We start from the raw sequence: 10,784 nt of genomic DNA, 5'->3' as shown, positions 1-10,784 counted from the left end.
GAAGGTTCAGGACCCTCTTGGAAAGCGAGCCTGGAGGCCTCTTGGAAGACTGCAGCCGGGGCAGCCGGCGGGACTGGTGGCTGGCTGCTGGCTTGGACTGGTACAGCAGCGCGGAAGGCCGCTTGGAGACCGGAATCAGGAACGGCACCGGGGACTGCGGTGGGGGGAAGGCCACCGAAAACCACCGCATCTTGCACGGTACAGGGTACCACGGAACTGGTGCCGGGTACACCAGGGACAGGAAGGGTACCGGGTACTACCGGTACATGGGCAGCACCAGGGACCACAGCTACATGGGCTGCAGGAGCCGTATGATGAGGAACGATGCCTGGCACAGCAGGATCATGGGCAGCGCCAGGGGTCGCTTGACTATAGGCACCAGGCACCACAGCAATATGGCCGGGGCCGGGTGCCGCAGTAGCATGGGCGGCCACAGGGGCTGCAGTGGCATGGACGACCTCTTGGGCCGTCTGAACAGGACCGGCATCAGGGGCCGCAAAAACAGGACCGGCCGCAGGGGCAGGAAAAACAGGAACGGCAGCAGGGGCCGCAAAAACAGGAACGGCAGCAGGGGCCGCAAAAACAGGAACGGCAGCAGGGGCCGCAAAAACAGGAACGGCAACAGGGGCCGCAAAAGCAGGAACGGCAACAGGGGCCGCCCGGACAGGAGTGACGCTGGGGGCCGCAGCACGCAAAGTTGCAGGTGCCGGACCCTCAGGTGGCACATGGCCCAGGCTTATAGCTGGAGCCGCATTAGTTGAAGTAGGTAGTATGTCATCATCCATAAGCCACCACGGCTGACGTTGGGGTGGTTTCAATGTTGTATGTGTCATTTTGTCTGCATTCCATATGGTTCCATCATCTAATCTATATGTGGCTGGCCCAACTTGTTCATGTATATGTTGCGGTGGAGCATATTTGTTGCGCATTTTCCCTCTAATGTTAGGTTTGAAAACCTTTACTGCTTGCCCAGGAGCAAAAACAGGGTGCTTGACTGCTCGCCTGGCATCGGAATACTGTTTCATCTTCGTTTGATAGGCCTTGACTCTATCAGGAAGCTTTTCCTGAACGACCTGCGGAGGGACGGCGGACTCTGGGGTCCCTCGCCCTTGAAGATGCAGTCGCGTCCGGTGGGTGCGACCGTGTAAAAGAAAAGCTGGCGTTTCTCCAGTCGCGGCATGGCGCGTACTCCGGTATACCCCGAGATAACGATTGGTGTAATCTGAGCTAGTTGGTTACTCATTATGAAAAAACCAGCTGAACTAAGGAAAAGGTAGAGATAGAAAGAAAGACACCCACCAGCGATCGGGTGTCTTTCTTTCTATCTCTACCTTTTCCTTAGTTCAGCTGGTTTTTTCATAATACCCCGAGATATTCTGTAATGGCTTCGGAAAGCGGACGATGTTGGACGAGAGCCAACTGAATAACAGACTTAAGGACTCTATGGAATCTCTCTACCTGTCCATTAGCTTGGGGATGGTAAAGGGATGACTTCACATGTTTGATGCCATGCATCTTCAAGAAATCGCTGAATTCCTTCGAAATGAATTGAGGGCCGTTATCTGTCGTGATCTCCTGCGGCAAACCCTCGCGGGCAAAGACAGACTTCAAAAACTTAGTGACTGTAGCAGTCGTGACGTTGTGGGCTGGTGCCACTTCAGGCCACTTACTGTGGTAATCTACCAGTGTAATGAAAAACCTCTCTTGAGCTGGGGCTCGTTCAAAGGGACCTACTATATCCATGCCCAGTTTTACCCATGGACGGTTGGGGAATTCAACTGGTTGAAGAGGTGCTGGAGATGCCTTTGCAGGCTTGTCTGTCGACTGACATACCGAACAGTTCTGAACTTTCGTCCTGACATGTTGACTTAAATGCGGCCACCAGTAAAGCTCCTTGATGATACTGGTGGTGCGCGAGATACCTTGATGGGTTTCGTGAGCTACATCAATCACTTGATCGCGGAGAGTGGACGGAACCACTATTTTCTCTCCTTGGAACAACAAGGCATCGGTGACTGAGAGCTGGTCTCTTACAACGAAATACGGCTTGAATTCTGGAGGCAACTTTTCCTCTGAGGGCCATGTGTTTGAAAGGTATGTCCTAATAACTGGTAATACAGGATCTTTTAGAGTTTCTTCCTTGAACTCCTTCTGTGTGAGACATGCACAGACAATTGAAACAACCTCTTCTTCAAAAGACGTACCTTCTTCGGTATCTGGGACCGGAAGGCGAGACAGAGCGTCGGCAACTACGTTGTCGCTACCTTTACGATACTTCATTGTGAAATTATAGTTGAAAAGTCTAGCAGTCCAACGACTGATGCGTCGTGGACGAACACCTGTCCCTTGAGTGGACATTAGTGTGACAAGGGCTTGATGATCTGTCTGAATTTCGAAATGTCGACCCCAAAGATAAACGTGCCATCTCTCGCAAGCCCAGAGGATTGCGAGAGCTTCTTTCTCTCCTGCTGAGTACTTCCGCTCTGCTTCGGAGAGAGAGCGGGAAGCGAAAGCAACAGTCTTTAGTTGCTTCCCATGCTGCTGCTGGAGAACAGCACCTAGTCCGTAATTGGACGCGTCTGTGGAGACGACAACTGGAAGATTTGGATTGAACATTGCAAGAATGGGAGCCTGCTGAAGGCAGGACTTGACACTTTGAAAACTGGCCTTACGTTGGTCGACCAGACAAAAGATGCGCCCTTACGCAGAAGACTTCGGAGGGGTTCTACCAGAGTAGCACAATGGGGGACAAACTTACTGTAGTATTCTACTAGACCTAGGAAGGCCTTCAACTGCGAAGGTTCCGATGGAACTGGAAAATTTAGGACCGCGTCTATCTTCGACGGAAGGGGTGCTAGACCCTCCGCAGACAGACGATGACCAAGGAATGACAGTTCAGAAACATTGAAAACGGCTTTTCTATTTAGTTTCATGCCGGCCTCTCTAATACATTTGAGGACTTGTCTGAGATTATTATCGTGTTCCTTCTGGGAGGAGCCATAGACAATGATGTCGTCCAGATAAAACTGGACTCCTGGACAATGTTTTAATATTTTGGACATGACCTGTTGGAAGGCCGCTGGTGCAGACGCCAGCCCGAAACAAACTCGTTCGAAACGAAAAAGCCCTTCATGGGTAATGAATGCTGTTAAGTCGCGACTCTTGGGGTCGAGACGGACCTGATGATAAGCAGACGCAAGGTCTAACTTAGAAAAATGGGAAGCTCCACTGAGGGAGTTCAGAAGCTCCTCAATATGCGGAGGCGGAAAAGAATCAATGACGGCTGCCTGATTTGGCGCCCGCAGATCGACACACATACTAATTCCACCGTCTTTCTTCTTAACTACTACAATGGGGGACACCCATTCCGACGCGTTTACGCGCTCGATAACGCCTTGGCGCTCGAGCTTCTGAATTTCCGCACTGACGGCATCACGCAACGTGATGGGTAAGCGGCGAAGTTTAGCCTGTACCGGCGGGACATGGTGCCGGACAGTGATTGTGTGAGTTTGATTTTTAACTAACCCTAACTCAGGAGAAAAGAGATCCTCAAATTCTTCAAAACCAGAAGGTAACTTAGATGCATCGCTCACCGATGAAGGTTGCAAAGATGGTCCCGACGTCGACGGATCCCTTGAAGGCTGGTCTCCGAAGACGCCTCTACTGGAGTAGTATTCAGACGATGTGGATGGCTGAGTGCCATGAACAGAGGACAATAATGAAGGGTGCTTGCAGGGAGCACTTGAAGGACGCGGTGGAGGACTGGGCTCCACCGTACATGGGGGCTGCGGGACTCCAGCCGACTTTACATGTCCCGGGATGGCTGCGCAAGAGTCCGCAGAATTGACATGGAAACATTTGAGTGGAGCACCCGACAAAATGAGACGAAGTTTATGCACGGCATCTGTCCCAAGCAGGGATCGGCCATTGCGAACAACGTAGAAAAGTAGCTCGGCGGATCGCTCTTTGAAGCCGACTTTGGTCTGGAAACATCCCACGACTGGAATGGACCCTCGGAGGTAGTGAACAAAGAGTGCGCGGTGGTTTCCTTAGCCGGATTTGCTGCTGGGAGTTAATTTTATTAAACATGCTTTCGGAAAGTATTGAAACTTCGGAGCCAGTATCAATGAGTAATGGTAATGTAGATCCATTCACCTGAACATCAGCGGTGAAATTCCGTGGGCGACTGTCGGCGCGTCCACTTGGAAGGACTTCCGGTGACCCGACGGTGCAAATTGTCGGCTGCTGCTCCTCTTCGTCAGAAAATGCCACGCTTTCATGGCTGGTTGTCTGGTTACGGCCAACTCCAAGCCGCTGGTACCGGCGACCGGCGGCCCGACCACGTCTCGGCGGAAAGGCCAGCTGACGACGATCGCTGGCAGCGGACGATGGAGGAGAACTCCGGCAAACATTTGAAAAATGACCTAGTTTGCCACAAGAAAAACAAGACATTCCTGAAGCAAGACATTCCTCACGTGGATGGGGTCGGCGACCGCAGAAATGACATAACTCTGCCCCGTGCCTAAGAGCGCGCGCGCCCGGCGGAGCATCACGCGGTACTCGGCTCACGAAAGTGCGGGTGTGTGCGCGCGACTCGCGCGACTGGTGCTGCGGCGAGAAGGAAACATTTGCGGGGGAGCAGGAAATGGCATGCCGCCGCTCTCCATTTTGATCTTGGATGTTCAAATTCGAATTCGATCGTCGGCCATCTTGTTCACGCCGAACGGGAACCCTTTGTACTGCCTCAACGGCCTGTGTCGACTCGGAACGCGGAAGACATGATGAAATTTGGCGGTAACGATCGCAATCTCGAGCAGCCCGTTCGAACTGTTGTGCCAGAAGCACGATACGTTCGAGGCTGGGTAGTCCAGCTTCCGCAGACTCTCGGATTACCCGATCTTGTACCTCCGATGATAATAATCCAGCCAAAAAAACTTCCGCGATGCGGGTTTCAAGAGACTCCCCAAAATCACAAAAAGAGCCGAGGTGCCGTAGGGCACCAAGGTACTCAAGGACACATTCTCCCTGCGACTGGACGCGGGTGAGGAATAACCTCCGTTCGACAACAACATTCTTTTTGGCTGCGAAGTGCTGATCAAGCGACGTCATAAGAACGTCAAATTCGGAAACGGTCTCGCTATGTGCGAGGGCCGTGGATGGAAACGTTGAAACTATTCTTTGGCCTTCGAGACCAAGCAAGGACCACAACAACGCGCGCTTACGTTTCGGCGAGCTTTCATCAGCCTCTAGGACCACAAGATAATTTAAAAACGACGCTTTCCAATTTAACCAAGGCTGCACAGGGGCACCTGGCGTGGGAAGAAATGGTGGAGGTGTCGGGAAAGAAGCTGTTGCCATTTTTTTTGGAACTTATGAATGAGTGAAGCCAATGGCTACACACGCATATTTGATGGACAAAATATCTATTATATCTATTCACTTCGCCTTTTAAAGTCAATTGGGATGTACTACATGGACATGAAACATAGCGACGCTATCGTCTACTATGGCTATGGTTGGGAGACAAAAGTTGAAAACGAAGGTGAAAATCCGAAAAAATTCCACCGAAATGGAAACGAGACAGTTTCTCCGAGTCTCGGAAAATTAAGAACGACGCTTCCGTGCGGTGCGCACTACTTGCATGAAAGAAAAAGAACCATTCGAACGGCCGTTACGGCGTTCGAAAAAAAAGAACAAAGGATAGCGTTACGCCTAACCCTACTGGCGTTCGGAATGGACCATTGCCGCTCGAAACGGAACGTTAAATGTCGCTATGCATCGACAGTATTTTCATGTACTACATATGCAAAAGATGTGGTGGATGGGAATATTCAAAAGGACCTCCTTACATTTCGAACGTTCAAATATTTCCTAACACACAAAAGAAAACTATACGTGCCGGTGCTGCCACCACTCATCTCCGGCACGGAGTCTCACATAAAAAAAACTCACGAGGGCGAAAATGGAAAAAAATGCAAGAAAATACCTCGTCGCCAAAATGTAGTGGTTATAGCTCGTCGCCAAGATGTTGTGGTCGCTTGGGGCCATTACGAATGGGTGGAAAGAGACAGGGAAAGCTACGATAAAGACAGCGCCCCGAAAGACCTGTAGAGATGCTGGAAAGGCTTACATTGCCGGCGCGTGGGCAGCGGGGTGCCGAGGTGCGGGGCCCAAGGCGGGAACCCCGACGAAAGGAAGAGACGTCACACCAGCTCGGAGTTTTTGTGAAGACTCTTCTTATTTCCAATATCTACATCAATCAGCGCGTGCCGCTGTCAAGCACGCGGCGCGCGGCACCATCTCAAATGCAGCTGAAAACGCCATCTAGATTATTTACAGCACACTACAAAGGGCCCAAGCACGGACCCCTGAGGGACCCCCGATCTAACTTCGCACATTTTCGACCTTCTACCTTTTATGTCTATATATGAACTGCGTTCTCTCAGTTAAAAACGATTTAATCCATGTAGTGAGCTTAGGGTTCTTAAGCATCAGTTGTAGTTTCGTTAGCAACTTCCCATGGTTGACCTTATCGAACGCCTCTTGAAAATCGAGAAAAAGGACGTCCATTTATCCCCTTCGATTCAAAACTTCTGCGAAATTGTGAACCACTTTTACAAGCTGCGTCGTGGTTGATAAGCCTCGCCGGAACCCGCCTTGTTTGTCGTCCAGCAATCGGGTGTTCTGATAAGAAAAAAAAAGGACGTATATGTGCAGCAACTATGTGTTCCAAAAGTTTCCCACAAGTTGATGTCAATGATATTGGTCTGTAGTTTTCTACTGAAGATGCAGCCCCAGATTTTAATATCAAAATAACTTTCGCCCGTTTCCATTCAGGTGGTACTATCCCCCGACGAAATGACATTTGAGAGATTCTCAAAAGGTAGTTAGTTACTAATCGATTCTGCATATCTTTGCAAGAATTCGTTAGAAACTTCATCGGGCCCTGGAGATTTAGTAGTATCAAGATTCAATAACAAATTAAAAATGCCCTCTTTTGTTATTATGCAATCAGCAATGGGAGGCGCGTTTTCCAGTAAAGAAAACGTTGGGTGAATTTCCGTCATCACTAGAAAACACACTCGAAAAGTATTGATTAAAACAATTAGCAATATCAGTTTCATTCTGTATCGAACGGCCTTCGATATCATTTCAACACTGATTTTTCGGGGTGAACGTTTCCTATAGAATTTACCAGGGGACGAAGTCATAAAATGTTCCATTGTTTTGTTATAATATGTGACTTTAGCATTTTTAATCATTAATTTGAGATTTCTGCTGAGTAGCCGTAAGCTATCACGTTTGCAAAGATCCGTTTTTTTTTTGTTTTTTTTTTGTTTTTTTTTGAGCATGACGTACATTGTGAGTTTCTTTGTTTCTGCTGAATAATCTCTCTGTTAATCCATGGATTGTGTTCAGCTTTCTTTTTTGTTCTGGTAGGGGCGCACTTATCAAGGCACTCTACAACTAGTTTCGTAAAGAAATGCCACAGGTGATCAATCTGCGATGTGCGACTTTCACTCAAAACCTTAAACTCGTCGAAGGCCAATTCTAGTTTATCGAGCACACCCTCATCATCCGCTCTACTGAAGTCTTTGTACGTAACGACCGTACGTTCTCTAACCGGTTGAGTTTTAATTGGGAGAGACAAGTACACCATGGAATGATCAGAGATTCCGGGCATTACCTTGCAGCTGTATGAAGTTCGCACCAAAGAGTCGCTGACAAAAAGTTAGTCTAATGTTGAACTCGATTGACCTTGCTCTTATAATGTTCTTGTATGCTCTTATAATGTTCTTGCATGCTCTTATGTGATCTTACTTGATCATATGCGTTTATTGGACCAAGAAATTTCTTATACATATAGGATTTTTCACTAAAGGGGGGGGGGGGGGGGGAAGAGATAGAGAGAGGTTGGTAATTGGAGGTGGGTGGGGAGGGGGAGCGGAGAGGGGGTTAGAGGGATAGAAAGCAAAGGGAAGGAAGGGATGGGGAGGACAGCCTAGGAGGGGGTTGAGGATGGGAAGAAAAAGGGAGGGGGGATGGCGCCGGTGGTTTGATTGACCTGGACCTACGCGGCACGACACCACGGGAAGGAGATCTGGGGTCTCCAGACTTTTGGCTAAGGGGCCGGATAGGGAACTGTCGCAGTTTCGAGGGCCGAGAAAAAAAGAGATCATAAACGAGGAAAAACAACATAAATAAACCTAGACAAACTTTTAAACACAGAAATTAATATTAGAGTAAGCATTTAACAAGCTGTGAGGTGGATGAATACGTATACCAATCTGAAAACTTATATTTAGCCATACGTGACATTAACATTTGTAACCAAGAAAACTCACCAGACAAACGTCAAAGCGCATGGAAAATTTTGCACAGCGTACATGAGAACGCAAAGGACAGAGGCATGAAGCAGAGGACTACGGATGGCTATGCCAATGATGACAACGTTCAATTAATAATATGGCGAGAGGACCCGCGTTACGATGCAGCTTCTCTCATTACTTCTGGTATATTAGCTTGCGCCTTTGGAGCGCGCCGCGGCGCAATTTCTTTACGCGCACTTCTTTTGCGCCGGTAGCAGCGGGTCTGCTGGAAGTAGCCGCGGGCCGAGCTTCATTGGAAGGATCGCGGACAGTCGCAAGCCAGTTGGAAGACTTCCGCGGTCCGGATCTGGCCCGCGGGCCAGGGTTTGGAGACCCCTGTTCTAGATGGAGACTTCTATAGCTTCGCCTCACAGACGAAGTTGAGGAGGCTCCACAACGCGTCTTATCTGTCAGGTGGCTCTAGTGGGTGGAGCTATAGTAGTCCAAAGAGTGAGCTTGGCTGGGCTGAAACTTGTCCCAGGTTTCTTTGTAGTAAGGGCAGCTCCACAGGAGGTGGTACGTGTCCGCAGGTTATTGGGTGTCACATTTGGATGCATCTGCTGGACCATTTGCCTCTGTCAAGAGGCAAATGGTCCAGCACATGCTTGGCCGTGTCCCTGAAGCAGAAGGTATAGAGCTTGAGGGGTAGCCTGCTCGCGGAATAAGGGGAGGGATGGGGGGAGGGATTTGATAGGTCACGTGACGTATATATTCCCGCTAAATTTAGCGGGGAAGCTAAATTAGTGAATTGGTCACGTGACGTCGATTTCACCCGATGACTTTAGCGGAAAATTGAACTGGTGTATAGGTCACGTGGTGTCAATTTACCCGCTAAATTTAGTGGGGAAACTGAATTGGTATTTAGATCAAATACCTAAGTTTGCCCGCTAAATTTAGCGGGGAAACTGAATTGACATGTACGTCACCCGACGTCAATTTCCCCGCTAAGTTTAGCGGAAAATGTATGGACGGGCGGACGGCCAAAATTTTTGGATTTGGGGGGGGGGGGGGGGGGTGTTAAAAAGCATTTGATGCTTTAAAGGGATACTACAACGAAATTTCGGCGCTCATTTTTTGGTCTATATGTGTTCAAAAGAGCAGTATCACATGGAGCATACCAATATCTTGTTAAAACGGCCTCAAAAAGGAATTTTAAAACGAATTAAACGATTAGCAAAGAGCACCTGGTGGATGTCGCTAACGCCTCGATTGTAATGCTCGTCTAGGAACCTTGACAGCTAGTGACGGAGGTTGTCTCGTCTCCGGCCACGACGAGAGAAGGGGGGAAGGAGGAACTCCCCTCTTCCCGAGAATCCCTTTTGTGTGTCGCAGAAGTCGCTATTGTCCCCCTAGAAGATTATAGAAGATTAACCCGTCACTCAAAATTCGTACAAAAGCAGCAGCTTCGGTAGCTGGAACGACTAGGCCATCCTCTCGACGGCAGCCTCGCCGTAGCTTTGCTCGTCTTGAGACAACCTACGTCACGATTGCGTTGGATGTCACGTGCTCTAAGCTGGGCCTTCTCCGAACGCTTGCCAGAGTGGGCCGTTTATAACGAAAAATACAGCCACCAGGATCAAAATACAAACGGGCGATTGTCATTTACGGATATTGTGGATCATATTCATCCTATTTTTGAACACGACGGGAATATTTCAAATTTCGTTGAAGTATCCCTTTAAAAAGAACATCCTGTGTTAAAAAGCAACGAGCTACAAGCAACGGCGTTACTTTAGCGAGACAGTCCTGCTAGAAGTTAGGCGGCTACAAGAGGCGTTACAAGCAAAGGCAAAAACATATATTAAAATTTTTCTCTGGGTTTGAGAAAAAAGAAAACAACAAAAACGTCTAATGACATTGGCTGGTGCTCTCTGAGGCTATGTGAACACACAATCTATCTGCGCATTGACTTTAGAAAAACAAACAATTCGAGAATCAAAGAAAATGAAAACACGTACTGTACCAACGATCAGAGACCGAAGACGAGGAAATGGGCCAGAGACGTTTTGGAAAATAGCTCGTGACAAGGAACTCGTGGCCGGGGAGCGCGTGGCGATGGCTCGTGCCTCGGAACAGGTGAGATTGACACGTCAGATCGAACTGCTTTGTTGCTTGTGCGTAGTGTAAATAAATGTCTGCTTTAACGTAACCAACGACGACTACCAGACGTTCCTACATTTGGTGCCAAAACCCGGGACGTAACAACTCAGCGAAGGGAATCTGGTATACCGAAGCAATACCTATCGAACGACAGAGGCAAGCAACATTTCATCGAGGCAAGACTGAAAGATCGTGGACGCCCTCAAGAAGAAACGGAAGACTCTGCGAACGCAAGTAACAAAACTCCTCAGCGAGGCAGAGGACTTACTTGAGCTGACTGCGGCGGTCATCGATAGCCTAGAAATTTTGATCGAG

General features: G+C 48.8%; 1 pseudogene; it reads right to left on the bottom strand.

Annotated features, from left to right (window-relative positions):
• Positions 1–3,716: 3,716 nt before the first annotated feature.
• LOC121836155 lies at positions 3,717–5,440 on the bottom strand (annotated as a pseudogene).
• Between the last annotated feature and the right edge of the window lie 5,344 nt (positions 5,441–10,784).

Source organism: Ixodes scapularis, unplaced genomic scaffold (genome assembly GCF_016920785.2).
Source record: "Ixodes scapularis isolate PalLabHiFi unplaced genomic scaffold, ASM1692078v2 PGA_scaffold1__304_contigs__length_218370807, whole genome shotgun sequence".
In the NCBI taxonomy this organism is placed as follows: domain Eukaryota; kingdom Metazoa; phylum Arthropoda; class Arachnida; order Ixodida; family Ixodidae; genus Ixodes; species Ixodes scapularis.
The sequence above is the reverse complement of the archived record's forward strand: the minus strand, read 5'-3'. Positions and strand labels throughout refer to the sequence as shown.